The sequence below is a fragment of the Calliphora vicina genome, chromosome 2 (genome assembly GCF_958450345.1).
Source record: "Calliphora vicina chromosome 2, idCalVici1.1, whole genome shotgun sequence".
Classification (NCBI taxonomy): domain Eukaryota; kingdom Metazoa; phylum Arthropoda; class Insecta; order Diptera; family Calliphoridae; genus Calliphora; species Calliphora vicina.
In genome coordinates, this window is record NC_088781.1 from 131487684 (window position 1) to 131508697 (window position 21014).

Below are 21014 nucleotides of genomic sequence, written 5' to 3' on the forward strand. Positions count from 1 at the left end.
AGAACAGAACTAGAACAGAACTAGAACAGAACTAGAACAGAACAGAACTAGAACAGAACTAGAACAGAACTAGAACAGAACTAGAACAGAACAGAACTAGAACAGAACTAGAACAGAACAGAACTAGAACAGAACTAGAACAGAACTAGAACAGAACTAGAACAGAACTAGAACAGAACTAGAACAGAACTAGAACAGAACTAGAACAGAACTAGAACAGAACTAGAACAGAACTAGAACAGAACTAGAACAGAACAGAACTAGAACAGAACTAGAACAGAACTAGAACAGAACTAGAACAGAACTAGAACAGAACTAGAACAGAACTAGAACAGAACTAGAACAGAACTAGAACAGAACTAGAACAGAACTAGAACAGAACTAGAACAGAACTAGAACAGAACTAGAACAGAACTAGAACAGAACTAGAACAGAACTAGAACAGAACTAGAACAGAACTAGAACAGAACTAGAACAGAACTAGAACAGAACTAGAACAGAACTAGAACAGAACTAGAACAGAACTAGAACAGAACTAGAACAGAACTAGAACAGAACTAGAACAGAACTAGAACAGAACTAGAACAGAACTAGAACAGAACTAGAACAGAACTAGAACAGAACTAGAACAGAACTAGAACAGAACTAGAACAGAACTAGAACAGAACTAGAACAGAACTAGAACAGAACTAGAACAGAACTAGAACAGAACTAGAACAGAACTAGAACAGAACTAGAACAGAACTAGAACAGAACTAGAACAGAACTAGAACAGAACTAGAACAGAACTAGAACAGAACTAGAACAGAACTAGAACAGAACTAGAACAGAACTAGAACAGAACTAGAACAGAACTAGAACAGAACTAGAACAGAACTAGAACAGAACTAGAACAGAACTAGAACAGAACTAGAACAGAACTAGAACAGAACTAGAACAGAACTAGAACAGAACTAGAACAGAACTAGAACAGAACTAGAACAGAACTAGAACAGAACTAGAACAGAACTAGAACAGAACTAGAACAGAACTAGAACAGAACTAGAACAGAACTAGAACAGAACTAGAACAGAACTAGAACAGAACTAGAACAGAACTAGAACAGAACTAGAACAGAACTAGAACAGAACTAGAACAGAACTAGAACAGAACTAGAACAGAACTAGAACAGAACTAGAACAGAACTAGAACAGAACTAGAACAGAACTAGAACAGAACTAGAACAGAACTAGAACAGAACTAGAACAGAACTAGAACAGAACTAGAACAGAACTAGAACAGAACTAGAACAGAACTAGAACAGAACTAGAACAGAACTAGAACAGAACTAGAACAGAACTAGAACAGAACTAGAACAGAACTAGAACAGAACTAGAACAGAACTAGAACAGAACTAGAACAGAACTAGAACAGAACTAGAACAGAACTAGAACAGAACTAGAACAGAACTAGAACAGAACTAGAACAGAACTAGAACAGAACTAGAACAGAACTAGAACAGAACTAGAACAGAACTAGAACAGAACTAGAACAGAACTAGAACAGAACTAGAACAGAACTAGAACAGAACTAGAGCAGAACTAGAACAGAACTAGAACAGAACTAGAACAGAACTAGAACAGAACTAGAACAGAACTAGAACAGAACTAGAACAGAACTAGAACAGAACAGAACTAGAACAGAACTAGAACTAGAACAGAACTAGAACAGAACTAGAACTAGAACAGAACTAGAACTAGAACTAGAACTAGAACTAGAACAGAACTAGAACCTATATAAAAACCTGAACTAGTTCTAATTTTATGTTGCTTTAGTACTTATTTCATTTTCCACAACTGTCTTACAACCATTTACCTCACAAGTGTGTTAGTTTCCACCAAACTGTTCGTTTGCAACTTGTAACACATTATAAGTTTTTCGTTTTTTTTTTTAATTTTATTTCCATTGCTGCTGTGTATTATTGATGTTTTTAATGCCTGTTGCATATTTCGAGCTGAAATAAAATCTCTCAAAACAGTTAAAGGAAATATTAAAAAAATTGTTTCAAGGTTTATTAAACAGATGTTTACACATGATGATGTTGTTGAGTATGGTTGATAATGATGATGATGATGATTGCAGCAGGGGTCTTCCAGTAATGAAAACAAATAAAATCTGGGGATTGGAAAAGTAGCCGCCGGATTGGAATAGCAGGTGGTGGTCGAGGGTTGTTTAATGTTGATTGTTTTTATGTGTTGTTTGTTATGGTAGGGTTTTGGAAATAAGTGCAATTTTAAGCGGGTTTAACATAATAAGACAACAAGAACTGTTGAATGTTTTATGGAATGAGGGGGGGAGGGGTGAAAAGATATGGAGAGAACATGTGATAAGTGAGGTATATAGTATTTAAAAAGCAATATAGTATTAATCAAGGAGTAAGGGTGTTAAGGAAGCTAGCGTTAAGGGAAATTGTTTAGTTTTTACAAGTTAAAAAACAAAAATGTTATGGTGTTCTCCAAAAATTGCATACATTTTGATAATTTACCTTTAAAAATATAGGTTTGATTAAAAGTTTAAGAAAATTTTCAAATTTTAAGTTGACAATTTTTTACTTTAAAATATTATAGTTCGCTTACAGTTTTTGTTGCAGTTATAGTATTTTTTATTGCTTATATATTGATTTTGAAAGGTTGTCATTATTGGCTTTTATATTAATTTAAAGTATGTGTAACTATTCATTTCTTCTTGGACAAATTTTGCAAAAAATGTACTTGAAATATTTCAAAATTTTATTTTTATTTTTTTATGTTCTTTAATTTATTTTTTGTAATATGCCAATTATTTTTTATATATTTAAAAACTAGAGAGAATTTCCTTTAAAATGATATCAAATATGTTGAACTTTTCTTTATCCCAGTTACAAATAAATAGCTTCAATCTTTAACATCTAACTATTTCAATTTCATATTCAAACTATTTGGTTCTTCCAACATTTACCGTTACAAAGGTTCGTTTCAAACCTGTTTGTAAACAACAACATTTTCATTGCAACTTGTTGGTTGTGTTAGCTGTATTGTTGTTGTTGTTATATGTTGGTTATTTCCAGTTAAACCTGAATTTCCATTTATTTATAGGCAACATGTTGCGTGTGTGTAAAACTGGGCTATTGATAGTTGTGTTAGTTAATTTGGTTTGAGTTTGAGCTGTTTTGGTTTTAGCCCATTGTATGTGTTCTCTCCACCAACCAACCAACCACCTTTTTATATGGCCTAACAAAACACAACAATGTGTCTGGGCCTTATTAAACTAAACTTTAGTTTTAAAGCGAGTTTCAACGTGTTCGGTAGCCACAAACAAACAAAATGCGCTAAAACACATTAGAAAAAATTATGAAAAATAAAGAATTATAGTGTCTTAAATCTCTAATAAGAATAATAATATAAATAATAAAGAGAATGAATTAAGTTATAAAGTAAAAGAGCTATAAATTAAAAAAGAATAATAAAATTGAAAAAAAATTTAACAAAAAAAAGTTGTGTACAAAAAGTTTGTAAAAAAAATCTTAAAAAGAAACAAATTGCTTTAACATAAAACCAAGTGTTTAACATAAAAAAAGTTCTAAACAGCAGTGGGCAGTGGAAAATTCAATAATAAAAATTGTAAAACAAATTTTAAGTAGGTTGTTTATTTATTACCTAAATAACACGAAAAAATTGTTAAAAAAAACAGAAAAAAAGTAAAACAAATAAAATTATACCAGTTACAATAAATTAAAAAGCAGTTAAATCTAACAAATTTATTTCTATAAAAAAATCTCTAAATATTTATTTTTGAGAGTTTTCATAAATTAAAATTTATTTAAACAACATATTTCCTTAAATTCTAAAAGTAAAAAAAAAATAATTTGTGCATTTCTTGCTCCCCTTCTAACGCATCCATTTTAGCTGCCCAAAAATTTGTTTCAAAAAGCTGAAAATTTTGTGTAAGTGCTTTACTACAGCTGCTGTTTTTTGTTTTGTTGTTTTTTTTTTTGAACAAAACTTTAAATGTAAATTTTCTTTAACTAAGAAAAACAAAGACGAAAAAAATTCACAAGAAAAAGTTGGGCAAAATAAATAAAAACAGAATAAAATATAAAAAGAAAGAAAAATAATAATAATAAAAAAATGTTTGTTATTTATTTTGAAGTGTTACAAATGCATAAATTATAAAATAAAAACATTTTCTCTAAATACAGGGAAGTAGGCCAACAGATAAAGATGGATTTAAAAAAAAATATTTTTTTTGCAAAAATATTTTAATTAAACAAATTTGTTTAAAACCTTCATCAAAGAAAGAACAAGAAAATTGGAAATATTTTTCGCTTAAAATTTTTTTTATTTAAAAAATAATTTTTTGTTAAAAAAAATTTAAAACAAATTTTTTTTTTTTGGTTTTTTAATTTTATTATTGACAAAAATAGGGTTGAATAAAAATTTTATTTTAAAATATTTTTTTGGTGAAAAAAAAAAATTCGGGTTAAAAAATTATTTTTTCCGATTTTTCCCTATTGTAGGTCTGAACTACTATGGTGATATTTACGTTGTTGGAAACGTCTTTAAAACATCTATCATTAGATATCCATCTTATCTATATTAAGCACTTAATTCAGATATAGATTAAAAAAATAGGTAAAAATCGAGGTGCTGCTTTTTCCTTATATTTCAGCCATTGGAAGGCCGATTTTCTTCAATTTAAATACCAACCTAAGCGGAACTTTTGTGGATATATTGATGTATGAATCATGTATGTAAGTTATTCGGGGGCTAGGGAAGGTTGATTTCAACATACAAACGGACATACGGACATGGCTATTTCGACTCCGCTATCTATAACGATTCAGAATATATATACTTTATGGGAGCGCAAATGAAAAATGTAGAAATTACAAACGAAATAACATACATATGGTGAAGGAAAGTAAACAAAATGTTAAAAAGAAAACAATTTATAACAATATAATAGTGACATTCAAAGTTTATTTTTCATCTAAGGTGAGAGAAAAGGTAGACTACCAAATGTCAGTTCTGTTTTGAATGCTTTTTATCACCACCACATTTCTACGTTTGAAGCCAAACTTGGATAACAGAAAGACCTGCGTTACAAGCCAAACATGGACAAGATAAAGACCTACGACTAATGCTAAATTAAGTCTTTATAAGCAACTTGGATTGCAGCTGAAATTTGACTTCATTAAGACCTTCAATTGAAGCTGAAATTTGAGTTCATGAAGATCTGCGATTGAAGCTGAAATTTGACTTCATTCAGACCTTAGATTGAAATTTGAGCTGAAATTTGACTTCATGAAGGCCTACGATTGAAGTTAAAATTTGACTTCTTGAAGATCTTTGAAGTTGAAATTTGATTTCATTAAGGCTTTCGATTGAAGCTGAAATTTTACTTCATTAAGACCTTCGATTGAAGATAATTTCTGATTTCATCAAGACCTACGAATGAAGCTGAAATTCCTCTGACTGAAGATAAAATTTTACTTCATGAAGGCCTACGATTCAAGCTGACATTTGATTCCAAGCTGAAAATCATTAAGACCTTCGATTGAAGAAAAAATTTGACTTCATCAAGGCCTATGATTGAAGATAAAATTTTACTTCATAGAGACCTAAGATGCAAGCTGAAATTTGACTTTATGAAGGCCTTCGATTGAAGCTGAAATTTGACTTCATGAAGGCCTAAGATTGAAGATAAAATTTGACTTCATGATGACCTTGGATAGAACCTGACATTTGATTTCATTAAGACCTTCGATTGAAGATAAAATTTGCTTTTATCAAAGCCTACGATTGAAGCTAAAATTTGACTTCTTGAAGACCTTGGATTGAAGCTGAAATTTGACTTCATTAAGAACTTCGATTGAAGCTGAAATTTGACTTCATGGAGACCTTCAATTTGACTTCACGAAGACCTTCGATTATAGAAAAAATTTGACTTCATGAAGACCTACAATTGAAGATGAAATTTGACTTCATGAAGACCTACGCTTCAAGATATAATTTGACTTAATGCAGACCTTCGATTGAAGCTGAAATTTGACTTCATTAAGATTGAATCTGAAATTTTATTTCTTGAAGATTAACGATTAATGTTAAAGTAAAACCACATTAAGACTTTCGATTGAAGTTGAAATTTGACTTCACGAAGGCCTACGGTTAATGCTAAACTAAGAACACAATAAGACCTTCGACTGAAGAAAAAATTTGACTTCACGAAGACCTACGATTGAAGCTGAAATTTGACTTCATGAAGACCTTCGATTGACGCTGAAATTTGACTTCATGGATATCTTCAACTGAAGATCAAATTTGACTTCATGAAGACCTACAATTGAAGCTGAAATTTGACTCCATGAAGACCTACGATTGAAGTTAAAATTTGACCTTCGATTGAAACCTTCGATTGTAGAAAAAATTTGAGTTCATAAAGACCTACGAATGAAGCTGAAATTTGACTGCATGAAGACTTACGATTGATGCTAAAACGCAGGATTTATAAATTTTAATTTTAATAAACTAAAATTGAAATATATAAATACCCTTAAATGGTGCTAGTTTGGACAACATAAATACCTATGATTGAAACTTTAACTGAACCTACGATTGAGGCTAAAATAACTATTGCCTAGGAAAGGCTGTCAAACAAAACCTTTCATTTGATATACATATTGTCTGTAAATAGATCGTGGTAGTCGTGGTTTCTTTTTATCAAATCTCAGTTATTTGTGGACTCTTTCTTCTAATTTCTAATAACAACATTTCCTAATGTCTATCTATTACTTAATAGAAAATCATGGCACCCATAGAAAAAAATATGGTTCGATATGGTTACGACAGCTTACCATGTTCGTTGTAACAATATATTGTTGTAGTAAACATATAATTGTTGTTTTAATTTAATTTCAACAATACAACCATTAAATGTTATAAATATGAATATGGTTCACCGAATGGTTCGAACAACTAAATAATGATAAATAGGTAAACATATTATTATTAGGTACAACCATTAAATGTTAAGTTTCTATACGCGTAGTCATAATATGTTTAAGATGCAAACAAAACATGTTTAATGTTAATAGTCTTTTTCGCCACTATTTGTGAATGTTGGTGTTTGTCTAAGCTATAATTTTTTTACAAGTAAATTTTGAGTGTATGCAATTCTCATTCGCTCTATAGTATTATTTGTATATTATCTTTAACTTTCCTAGAGCGAATAAAAATAAATTTCAGTGAATTTATTAATAATATTTTAATTGGGAAGTTAGTACCTTAAAACTAAAACCTATTAAAATTAAATTTTGTATTTTCAAAAATAAATTTTAGTAATAATATGATTACTTTTGATCTTAATATGATTTAATTGGGTCATAAATATGATTAATTTGGGCCATATTATGTTCGATTTATATCATAATATGAGTATTTCAGAACATATTATGATTGATTTTTATCATAATATGATTACTTCAAAACATATTATGATATTTTATGATAATAATAATGATCATAATATGTTTTGGAAAACAATAATAAATCTTATCATAATATGTTGCTCTTAGATTATGTTTACCACAATCATGTTTTTCTCTTCGTGTGGAGGCTTTAAGAAAGTTGATTTCGACTAAGATATATATCAATATCCCTAGCTATAATGTAAATGAACATTGTAAAAATTACAAACTGTATGACAAACTTAAAGCAATCAGCAGTGTTGGAAAGGTCTTTGAAATACCTTTCATTTGATTTACATATTGTCAGTGTATAAAGATAGATTTAATGGACCGTTTTTGTTGATTTTTAATACAAACTAGTTAAATGAAACTTGTTAGTTTTTCAAGTTTCTCCAACCCACATACTAATGGCTTTTCTTATTTATTTGCAAAATAAAATATCTAAATTTGTACTGCATACTTTAGGGAGCTTTTTTTATTACAGTAGACTGGACTCAAAAAAAAATTCCGAGTTTTACCCGGAATTTTTTAATTTTTTTTCCTTACAAACCATCTCCTGAAAATTTCGAATCGAATAAAAAAAAAATCAGCCAAATCGCTCCAGCCGTTCTCACGTGATGCCATTACATAAATGGACCATTTCATTTTTATATATATAGAAGATAAATCAGTTTTTTTTTTTGCAAAACTGTAAAATTAAACTGTTATACAAAAAATAAAACTGTTATACACCAGTTTTTTATAGAAACTAAAGTATTTGTATTAATGCCATTTTAGACTTATCAAAAAAAACTGTTATATTTAGCCAATAACTGTTATATTTTTCAAAATTATAACTGTTATACAAAGAAATCTAAATTGTATAAACAATTATTTGCCAATTTAAAGATTTCTTAAAGTTTGTCATATAAATATCATCTTTTTGCAAAATTGTTATACTGAAACTGTTATACGCCAGAATTTTATAGAACCTAAAGTATTTGTAACATTTCAAAAAAACTGTTTTAGTTAGAAATTTAGATTTTTGCCAAACTGTTATACATCCATATTTGATTTTGTTCAAAATTATAACTGTTATACAAAGAAATCTAAATTGTTATAAATAATTATTTTCCAATTTAACGATTTCTTAATGTCTGTCGTGTAAATATCATCTTTTTGCAAAACTGTTATACTAAAATTGAAACTGTTATACGCCCGAATTTTATAGAATCTAAAGTTTTTGTAACATTTCAAAAAACTTTTTTAGTTAGAAAATATCTGTCTTTGTGTTTAAGTTAGACATACAATTCTCAGATTTTTGTCAAACTGTTATACATCAATATTTTATTTTGTTCGTAATGGTAACTGTTATACAAAGAAATCTAAATTGTATGAACATTTGCTTTCCAATTTGAGGATTTATTAAAGGTTGGCATACAAATATCATCTTTTAGCAAAACTGTTATACTAAAATTTAAACTGTTATATACCATAAATTTAAAGATTTTGTAACATTTGGAAAATTTTTGACATACAAATCTCAAATTTTTTTCAAACTGTTATACACTAAATTTAAACTAGGATTTACCAAATAAAGATTGTTTTAAGTTTGTTATTCATGAAACTTGAATATTGTTACGTTTTAACTTTTTCAAAACGTTTGGTTTATTTCCTTTAAATAATCCGGATACTTCTGATTGCAAATAAAAGCCGTTTAGTAGTTTAAAAATTGTTACAACTCTTTATTTATTTAAAATGTACAACAACCACAGAATTAAATAGTCACTCAGTGGTTTTTATACACGGTGGTAAATTCTCAGAAATACAGACACAATTTATAATTTACAATTTATTTATTTTACTTGAAAAACACAACACACTTTAAGGCACTCAGTTGATGTTTATTCGAAAAGCGTCTCTGATAAACTTACTCACGACTGCAACCTCTGCCACTATAACACTGACATCTGCACTCTAGATTGTTCTTTAACTGTCAAAATTCGAATATTCTAGATCTTACTAATACATACGCCATCTGTGGTGTACTTTCTACAATGTTCTTTAACTGAATATTCGAATTCGAATACAGCATTGTCAACTTACGATCAAATCAACTGAAAGCTTTTATTTAATAATGCCCACAGACATGCACTGTTATTTGTTATCAGCCCTTAAAATCGTTATATTTGAATTCAAGTACAATTTCGTAACAATATAAAAAATTATACAAATTAAATATGTCCTTCTTTAGCGAAAGACTGTTATACTGAAAGTAAAACTGTTATACAGTTGTTTTGTTATAGAAGTTGGAATTTTTCAAATGCAATTAAGAATTCATTATATGTTATACAATTAAAACAACATTTAATCTCATTATTAACGTTTGCCTTATGATTTCTTGCCAACAACAGGCCTCTCAATTCAGTGCTATGTTTCTAAGTTTATTCCAAAGGTATCTAAACATTGTCCTCCTGCAATATTTTAAAGTTTTTAACAGTTTTTTTCGTAGAGAGACAAAATTCCTAAACTGTTATACTTAGAAATTAACTGTTATACAGTTTTAAAATATATTTTTTTTTGATTTAAACAATTAGAGATTTAAAACAATTTTATATTTTCAAAATATAAACAAAACTGTTATACAAATTCAACAGTTGTTGTCTAACTGTTATACAGTTTTTAATTTACAGAAATCTCTTTGAAATTATAATGAAAAATGCATATATTGTCTGTTTTATGTATAAAGAAATTAAAATTAAACTGTTATAAACAATAAAGTTGTTTTAAAACTGTTATACTAATAGAAATTTTATGAAATTTCTGAAAATTTCTTTTAATAATGATGGAAAATCTATGAAAACGTTATTATAATTTTAAGTTATCAGAATTTTTCGTCTAAAATTTATGGATTTTGAAAACTATTAAAAGTTCTTTTATAACTGTTATATTGCTTAAGAAAAATTTCTCTAAAACAACAGCCAATATTTATATTTCAAGCATTTTAAACATGTTTAGCTAAGAAATTAATACAAATTTGTAACTGTTAGACAGGGAAAATAAACTGTTATACTAAAAAAAAATTAAACTGTTATACTTAATAAATGAAACTCTTATACTAACATAAAATCCTTTTTGTTTATATAAAATAGAATTTAATAAAATGTTATTTATTTAAATATAACAAAAACTGTTATACAAATGTGTTATACCGCTTTGTTATTTTGGTCATTTTGTTAATAGCAAATTTTAAATATTAAATTTTATTGCGTTTGTTTAAAAGTTTCTTGTTAACCTTGAAAAGTTATAAAAACTTTGCTGTTTACTCAAAAAGTTTTGTTTTTTGTTTTGAATTAACATTCTATTTCAAATATATAGCCTAAAAGCCAATTACAATTGTCTAGAAATTTGCAAAATATTTAATTGCTTTGTGTTAAAAGGAAATTAAACCAAAATAAGCTAAAATAATTAGCAAAGAAAGGAAAACAATTTTAAACATTTATAGCTCTATTCAGGAAAAAGAAAAAAATTCTTAAATTGAGTTGCTAATAAAATAATTTCAATTAAATGAAGACATGTTCAAACATGTTTCAAAAGTTTTTAATTTGCTTGCTAAAGTAGGCATAGCCCTGTTTATTTTTAAACTATTTATATAAAAGTGTCTGTTGTTTATTGAAATTAAAATCATGTTGCTTAATTAGTTTTATTTTTAATTTTCTTTAACATAATTTGTCTGCTTTCAACAGCATATGTTTGTTTTTCTCATTATATTTCATGTCAAAGAAAGTGTAGTCAGCTAAGAAGAACTTTTCAATAAAATATGTTGTTAATTATGTGATGTGGGTAAGAAAATTATGGGAAAAATTTGCTACAAAGGAAAGAAAAATCTAGGAAATTTGTTTTGTTTTTTTCTAGCAAAGAAACTGAAATTTAATTTTTGTTTTATTCAAAGAAAATGAGCTAGAAACAGAACATTCTAAAAAGCTATTAAATTTTTATATGAACAATTATTATGCTTATGTGCTGTTTTTCTATAGCGAACGAGTACTTTGAGTGGAAATTTAACATGTGTTTTGTTACTGTAACAAAAACAAAATACATGTAAAACGTCCACTCAAAGCACTCGTTCGCTATAGAAAAACAGCACATTAAACTTTTTATTCTTATTTTTAGAATGTATTTGCTTTTAATTGTCGCAAACTTCAAGGGAATTTTGAATTATTAAAAAAAAAATATTCTTTTAATCTGCAAATAGTTTTATTTATTTAGTTTTGCTTGGTTTAAATTCTTTAAATATTTGTTTATAACAGAAATGTAACAATAATTAAAAAATTCTCAAAAGCAATACAAATACAGTGTAAGCCAAAGTTATGTGTAAAAACTAAGGAAAATAAAGAAAAATTTACGTTTATATTTTAGCTAAATTCGAAACAACTGTTAATTCAAATGAAATCAAATTTGGTTTAACAATAGAGCAAGAGTTAGGCTTTCAAAATATTCTTAAAACAAATATAAATGTTAAACATAAAAAAGGCCAAAATTTTTAATAAAATTTTTTAAAATTTCAAATTTTTTTTTAATTATGAACACTACGAAACTAAATAAAGCTATAAATAACTGAAAGTATTTTAAAACCCTTTAAAATTTAGAAAAAATTTATATTTTCTCACTTAAATTAAAATTTTTTTTTTGGGGTTTATCTTCTTTTGCTAATAACTTTGTTGTTGTAAATTGAAAAAATTTTCTAAAAATATCTCTAGATTGCCAACAATTTTCTGAATAATTTATTTGAATATAATTTTAATTTATGTTCAATAATTAAATAAAGAAAAATTATAAACTTAAAGTTTTGGTCACAAAAATCTTGAATTTTTTAAATAAAATTAACCTTAGTTTTTTTAATATAATTAAAAATTTTGTTAATAAAACTAAATATTTTAAAGCAATTTATGAAAGTAGACAAGCTTAGCAGATATTTAAAATAAAATTGAAACATATAACTGTACCAGCAATTTTTCTTTAAAAAGAAATTATGAAAAATATCCCCAAAAAAAAATTTTAATTATAAAAAATGGCCCAAAACAACGTTTAAAAAAATCAGCTGATTTTCACACTGAAATTTAAATTTTTACTCTTTTCTACGTTTTTGTTAATATCTTTGTTGTTCTAAAATTTAAAAAATTACTAAAAATATTTCTAGTTAATACACAGTTTATTAACTAAATTGTATAAGAAAATTTTAATTTAGCTTCAAACTTTAAATAAAAAAAAATTTGTGAAAAAAATTCAATATTTAAAAAAAAAATATTTCTTAAAATTTTTTGTTAAAAAATTTTTAAATATACAATTTTTAAATAATTCTTTAAAAAGAAATTATGAAAAAAATCCCAAAAAAAAAATTGAATTATAAAAAATGTTTAAAAAAATCATCTGATTTTCACACTGAAATTTAAATTTTTACTCTTTTCTACGTTTTTGTTAATAACTTTGTTGTTCTAAAATTTAAAAAATTACTAAAAATATTTCTGGTTAATACACAGTTTAGTAAGTAAATTGTATAAGAAAATTTTAATTTAGCTGCAAATTTTAAATAATGAAAAAATGTTGAAATAATATTTTGGAAGCCAAAAATCTGAAATTTTTTAAATAAAGTCTCTTTGGTTTTAACAATATAATAAAAAATCTTGTTATTAAAACTAAATATATTCCAGCAAATTATGAAAGTAGATAACTCAAGCATTATCATGGATATAATTTTAAGAAAAATTTACTCAGCACTCTACATTCAGCATTTCATGAAGTTCATACATTAAACCAAAAAAAAAAAAATGTTTAAATTTTTTTTTTGATTTCTTCAGATTGTTTAAAACTTATTAACTAAAAACTTTGTAATAATTCAGCAGAAGTAATCGGGTTAATTCTCCAAAAATTTCTGATTTCAAGTAAAAAACTATTTTTTATGCAGATTTTGTGTTGGTCTTAAAATTTTTTTAATACATTTTTTTTTTATTTTAGAAACATTTTAAGATTTCTTCTATCTCCCTTTATTACATATTTCAACATAATTTGATTACTTAAAGCTGTTTGAAAAATATTCTGGATTCAGTCCATATCCAAATTATTTATTTCTGATTTTTCGTTGTCTTTTAACAAAAATGTTCTATGAATTTTTTAATAATTAAATAATTTTAACAGTTTTATAAAGTTCATTTAATTTCCTTTACAATGATATACAATATGTCTATTTTGCTTACCTCAATGGTAAAATATATCAATCTTAATAAAACATCTTGACCGCCCCGGCTTCGCCCGCTAGCATTTACCAATGTTAGTTCTTCAAGTTTCTCCAACCCACATAAACCTGCCTGTTCTTATTTATTTGCAAATAAAATATCTTAATTTGTACAGCATACTTTAGGGAGCTGTTTTTATTACAGTTGACTGGGCTCAAAAAAAAATGTCCGAGTTTTATTCGGAATTTTTGAATTTTTTTCTTTACAAACCATCTCCTTTCGAATCGAATAAAACAAAATCAGCCAAATCGCTCCAGCCATTCTCACGTGATGCCATTACATACATGGACCATTTCATTTTTATATATACAGATTAGTTGATTTAAAAGTACCATAAGTAGCTAAAAAAGAACTAATTTTTACCCGCTTTTTCCCCATAAAGGGTAGGAATTTCAAAAAAGAATCAGAGATATGTCTGGTAATTTTTTAAGTAAATAAAGATATAAATTATAGAAGATTTCACTCTCCAACCTTTCAAAAATGTCTACAAATTCTTTTTTAGTGGAACTACATATGAAGAGAGGTGGACCCTCTAAGACCACTGTATTTTCAAATAAATTTCATTTCTTTTTTTACAAACGATTTTATTTCGATATTTTTTTGTTTGTTTTCTTTTAATCCAAAATAAAATAAAAGTAAACTTTATCTCATATATTAATAAATAGCAACTGAAACAAATAATAAAAACAACACCAGCATCATGAAATATATTTTCATTGCTTAAATACTTGGCTAGAGAAGGCGTTCTAGTAAAATGGTCAGAAATGAACATTCGCACGTTCTAAAAATCATGTAGAACAAATGAAAATCTACAATAAATAAGAAAAATGAGCGTAAACAAAATAAACACAAATAAATATTGGAGAAAAAAAATTCATAGAAAAAGAACTTAAGATAAAAACAAGTAAGAGAGCTATATTCGGCTGTGCCGAATCTTATATACCCTTCACCAAATTATACTTTAAAATAATTTTTTTTAAATATTTTTAGGTAAACAAAATTTATTTTTTCTTAATTGTTTTTCAAAATTTTTTTTTTTTAAAAAAAGTTTTTTCCAAATTTTTTTTTAAAATTTTTTTTTTTGGAAAAAAATGTATGACAAAAAAAAAATTTTTATGAAAAAATTTAATTGGGTTAAAAAATATTTTTCCCGATTTTGACCCCTTGTAGGTCCAACTTACTATATAGCCTTATCTACATCGTTGCAATGGATTTTGAAATATCTATCATTAGATATCCATATTGTCTATATTAATGACTTAGTAATCCAGATATAGATCAAAAATGGGTTAAAAATCGAGCTTGTCCCGGTTTTTTGCTCATATCTCCGTTATATATACTCTTTTCACCTTCGTGAGAAGGATATATATAAGTTTGTCATTCCGTTTGTAATTTCTACATTTTTCATTTCCGACCCTATAAAGTATATATATTCTGGAACCTTATAGATAGCGGAGTCGATTAAGCCATGTCCGTCTGTCTGTCTGTTGAAATCAATTTTCTGAAGACCACTGAAATCTTCGGAATACAAATCTCCAATAATTATGTCAGACATGTTTTCGAGAAGTTTGCTATTTAAAATCAGCAAAATCGGTCCACAAAAGGGAAAAAACCACGACAACCTCGATTTTTGAAAAAAGTACTTTTTCAATAAATGTTACTTAAAAAAGTATTTCTAGTTGAAAGCATTATTATAAGCTTTTTTCTTGAAAAGTACTTTTTAAAAATATGATACTTTAGTACTTTTTTCTATTGAATTTTGTATTACCTACTTTATTTAATAAAACCCATCACATTTTTTTAACTTTAATATTAAAGGTACTTTTTGTACAAAAGTACTTTTATCAATAAATTTGACTTTTCCCCAAATATTTTTTTCTTTTCAAAAAAACTCTTTTTGGAACTGAAAAATACTTTTTTAACTAAAAAATTCAAGGTAATTTTTTGAAAAGTACTTTTTCCCCATAAATGTTATTTTGGAAAGTACCTATATTAAATTAAAACCATTTATATACCCATCACAACTCTTTCCCTTCACCAATGGTTCATTGCCGACCCCATTCTGTATCGTTAAATACAGCGATGTCGATATAGCCTTGTCCGTCTGTATGTTGAAATTAACTTCCATAATTCCCAAATAATTTACATACATGATTCGTACAGCAATATATCCAATATAGACTAACTTCGACACTACCTTGATTTTTCATTTATTTTTCACCCAAAATTTTTTTTCACTAAAATATCTTTTTTCACCAACATTTATGTCAAACTTTTTTTATCCCAGTTTTTTATTTTACAAAAATAATTTTTCTCCAAAATTTTTTTTTCCCCAAAAAATGGTTTGATATTTTTCTTAAAATATACTTTGGTGAAGATTATATAAGACTCGGCAAAGTCGAATATAGCCCTCTTGCTTGTTATATATTATTTTCTAAACCAAAAACTAGTTTGTAAATTTTATAAATTAGTTCTTTTACAAAATGGTACTTTTTGTAAAAAAAGTACTTTTATCATTAAGTTCAATTTTACCCAAAAATTTTACTTTTACAGCTTTTTATTAACATAAGCAATTTTAAATCTACCTTTTTACGGAAAAGTACTATTTCATAGTTAATGGTACTTTTTTTAAATGTACTTTTTTGCAATAAATTTATTTATTTATTAAACTTATAAGTAAATTATGAGTATAATAATAAAAAGAAAAGCTATAGCTACGGTGGCCTTAAGCTGTTTTTGCAATAAATATTATGTATTTGTATTGTATTTTTAACTTAAACCATTTTTTTAAACTATTTTCTAAACCGAAAGTACTTAAGGTACTTTTTTAAAAAAGTACTATTTTCTAATGAATATTGTTTTTGGGATTCTTTTCGGTTTAAACCTTTTTAATTGAAAAGTACTTTTTCCACGAAAATACTTTTTGCACTAAATACTAGTTTTAATGCAAGTCATTTAAAAAACATAACATTTTTGGGAAAAAGTACTATTTTCAAATATGTGCCTAAAATAATAAAAAGTACTTTTTAGTTTAAAACATAGCAAATAGGGACATACGAATTTTTTTGTTATAATTTACAAAAAGACTATGCAAAAATTTCTTTAGAAAAGTACCCCAAATAAAAGTACCTCAGTTTTGAATTAAAAATTTTAGTTTTTTCCAAAATATTTAAAGTACTTTTTTGTAAAAAAATAATTTTTGCATGTTTTTTTGAATTATAATAAAAAAGCCCTTTTAGGTCCTTTTTGCAATGTTTTAAACTGAAAAATACTTTTTTTTTATTTTAGGTACATATTAGAAAATAGTACTTTTTCACAAAAATTAACTGAAATATCATAAGCAATATGATGAAACGGTTTCCTTTCGACTCCTCTTGCAAGTTTTTGGGTAGTGAACTACCACGATAGGCAGTCATTAGTAATAAGGTGCCTTTTTCATGTAAAAATATTATTTAACTAAAATATTTCAATAGGTATTGACGCAAAAAGTACATTTTTCGTTTATTTATTAATATCTTTCTTATCTAAATTAAACTGATTTGAAATGGTTTTACCGGTTCTTTCCAAAAAACATTTAAAAAATCTTTAAATTTCTACATTGTTCTCCCATGTGGGTTTAACAAAAGTTTTTTTTTTAAATTATTCCATACATGTGTCTGGCCATAATTGTCGTGGTTAAGTAATACTCGTAATTAATTCATTTAGAGTTATTTGTTTAAGCAAAATTGTTTAAAAAAAAACTGCTTTAACCAGTAAACATCTTTATAAGGCAAATTAAGTTTAACAAAAAAAAAACTCTTATTAAAATTAAATCGTTTAGAATAAAAAAAACTAATTGTGAGCTAATAAAAATAAGAGAAAAACATTTCTATTTTAATTTTTGCATTTAAAGATTTTTGTAAAATAATTTTTGGAAGAACCAAACATGATCGATCCTGCTTTTTTACAAATTCTTTATATATTACCTTGTGATTTATTTGCCCCTTTTTATTTAGCTGTTCTTTCAAAATCTTTATATTTTTTTGCCATAAATCGTTTAAATTAGTTTTCTATTTTTCTTAATTACTTTCATTATTTGTCTATTAATTACTTGATTATTTCTTCAATTGCTTTGAAAAAGAGAAAAACTTTTTGTTTATTATTGCTTTTATTTATTAGAAATTCCCAAAAGATTTGAGGTTTAACCTTAATATTATAAGTTTTGTTTTAATTTTAGTTCTTTAGCCACAAAGAAAACTTGATTAAAATGAAAATAGTTTGAAAACTAAACCACAATATTAAGAGTTAAGGAAGGGCATTTAAAGTAAATTAGGCATAAATGAAGAGAATTAAAAGAAATTCTTAACTTATATTTAACAAATATATTAGAAGTTTGATACTAAATAGCAGAATGAATAGTATTTTCCCCCTAATTGGCATAAACTAATCATTATACATTTTGTTAATAAAATGTGTTAGTAGAAATCAGCTTTCCATAGTCCCCAGGTACTCTACAAACCCAGTATTAGTATAATTATCTCAGTTATATTCATAGAAAATTCGCTATTAAAAATCAGCCAAATCGGTTCATAAATGACTGAGATATGAGCAAAAAACTAAGACTACCTCGATTATGGGAAGTATTCTTGTTTATAACTCAGATACAAAAATAAAATAAATAAACAAGGACAATATATATATCAAATGAAAGGTATTTCAAAGGCCTTTCCAATGAACCTAACAAAACTTAAAAATTTGGATAGACAGTGGGCCAATTTAGAGAAAAATATTTTCAAATAAAATTTTTAAGATCTAATTTTTAAAATCTAAAAAAAATCTTGAAAATATTAGATTCGTCACAAACGAGAATAGCACACTGACTTGTTATACCCTACAATATTAGTGGTAAAGGTTTGTCATTGCATTTGTAATTTTTACATTTTTCATTTGCAGCCCCATCTCCGTCTGTATGTTGAAATCAGCTTTAAGTAGCCCCCAAATAACTTATATACTTGATTCATACATCATTAAATCCGCTATAGTCCCGGTTCAGCTGCTATTTAAAATCGAGACAATCGGCCCATAAATGGCTGAGATATAAACAAAAAACCAGGACTACCTCGATTTTTTACCCATTTTAGGTTTTGATCTATAGCTGCATTACTAAGTCTTTAATATAGACAATATGGATATCTAATGATAGGTATTTGAAAGACCTTTTCAACGACGTATATAACGTCATAGTAGTGCGGACTTACAGTGGGTCAAACTCGGGAAAAATATTTTTTTTTAAACAAAATTTTTCCCAAAAAAATTTTTTTAGCAAAAAATTTTCAATCTTTGTTTTAAAGTATAGCTCTCTTACTTGTTTGTATTTAAATTCTTCTTTTCACACATTGTTACCAAACATTTAACATGATTTAGCCATTTTAGTTTAAAAAAAAACAAACAATAAAATCTTGAATCTTTTTGTTCAACTGCCATTACAAAATTTTCAAGAGATATGAGGTTTTTTTTTTTTTGACTGCCACACTAAACTACACATCAAGATAATTGAGCAAAAACTGTTGCTTTTGCTACCTTTACAAAACTCACCACACTGTGCTGCCATCAAAGCAATATTTTCATAGATTCTTTAGGCCCCCTGTTTAATACTTTCATAGATTCTGAAGATCTTCTGCCTCATTTTGTCTGCAGCTTTCATTGTGTCTCTATTTTGTTACGTTAATTTATTACATGTTTGTTTTTCGTGGTTGTGAGCGAGAGTGGTGGGGGGATGCTATAGAAAAATTGGGTAATCTAAAAGGATTTTCAGGTTTAACATAAATAAAACATTTATTTGCATTTTATGTCTTTCATTTTTTTTGTTTTGTTCTATTTGGCAGCTTATTTTATCTGTTGTCTGTTATTAACAATGGCTCAATTCAATTCGTTTTTAAAAGGTTTGCAAAATAGCAATTTTCCAGCAAACAAAAAAAAAAGTCTGCTGCCATTTTAAATTTGCTATCTGTATGTATTGTAAATAAATTATTTATAATTTATAGGGAAAATTTTAATGAAAATTCAAGGTTAGATTTAATTCAATGACAAAAAATAATGAAAAAGATAAAACAGTCTGTAATGAAATAAAAAGGTCATAGTAATGAGAATTTTATTTTAAGTTTGTACTCAATTGTCAATTAGTTAAGAAATTTTAGGCATTACTTTTTAAACATTTAACCTTCCTTTCAGGAATATCGCTTTATCAGAAAAAAAGTAATAATATTGTGTGGTTTTCCACACAAGGGTAAGAAGAGGTTTTTGAATAAACAAATCAAACAAATTCAGATCAATTTAATTTGAATTGAAGTATCAATTTTGTGTGGTTTTTCACCTTCCTTTCATGAACATCTCTTTATCAGAAAAAAACTATTAATTTTGTGTGGTTTTCCACACAAGGATAAAAAGAGGTTTTTGAAAAAACCAATCAAACAAATTCATATAAATTTAATTTGAATTGAAGTATCATTTCTGTGTGGTTTTTCACACAAGGGTAAAAAGAGGGATTTGCAAAAACACATCAAAAAAACCCAGATTAATTTAATTTGTATTAATTACTTTTAATTGCCATATTTTTATTGGTTTAACAATTAAAACTTTATATTGCTCTACACTTTTATTATCCACTGTTTCATTGTTTTAATTTCCAAAACAAACAAAACCGGTTGACATGAATTTTTAATTTAAATTTCAATACCATCAGTTTATCATTTGAATACTCGCAAAATGTTTAATCAATTTGCTGGTGTTTTAAAACGACAAACCATCATCATTGTTGCAAATTTTAATGGATTTTTGAACTAGTGAGAAATTGTAACAACAAATATAGATACATAATAAAATTTTCCTAGAATTTCAATAAAATGTTGTAAAAAGACTCTGACTTATATATGTACATGTGAGTTAGGAAACAAAATAGTTTAAAATTTATAATTAAAAAGTCTATTTAGCAATATCCATTCGTGGAAATTTATATTAATAAAACATGTTTATTCTCTAGAATTTTACTTTTAAAAAATTGGACCACAAATTCTATTTACACTGATCTGTCACAAATAGATTCTAGAAAATCTCATAATTTTTTGCCTTAAATTAAAATTTCCAGATAAACAGGAAGCTTCTGAAAATTCAATGTTAAAATGTAAACAATTTGGCCGATTTAAAATATTTTGAAACTTTTTTTTTCATATAAACAAAATTTTTGAAATTTTTTTTAATAAATAAAATAAATAATTCTTCAC

At 26.3% G+C, this 21014-nt stretch overlaps 1 protein-coding gene across 1 annotated transcript in view; it reads left to right on the plus strand.

Annotated features, from left to right (window-relative positions):
• The first annotated feature begins 3853 nt into the window (after window positions 1-3853).
• Window positions 3854-21014, plus strand: part of LOC135950315 (uncharacterized) — a 146873-nt gene continuing 129712 nt past the window's right edge. The window contains exon 1 of the mRNA XM_065499854.1: window positions 3854-3961. The gene's annotated coding sequence lies outside the window, so the exon portion shown is untranslated. The remainder of the gene's footprint in view (window positions 3962-21014) is intronic.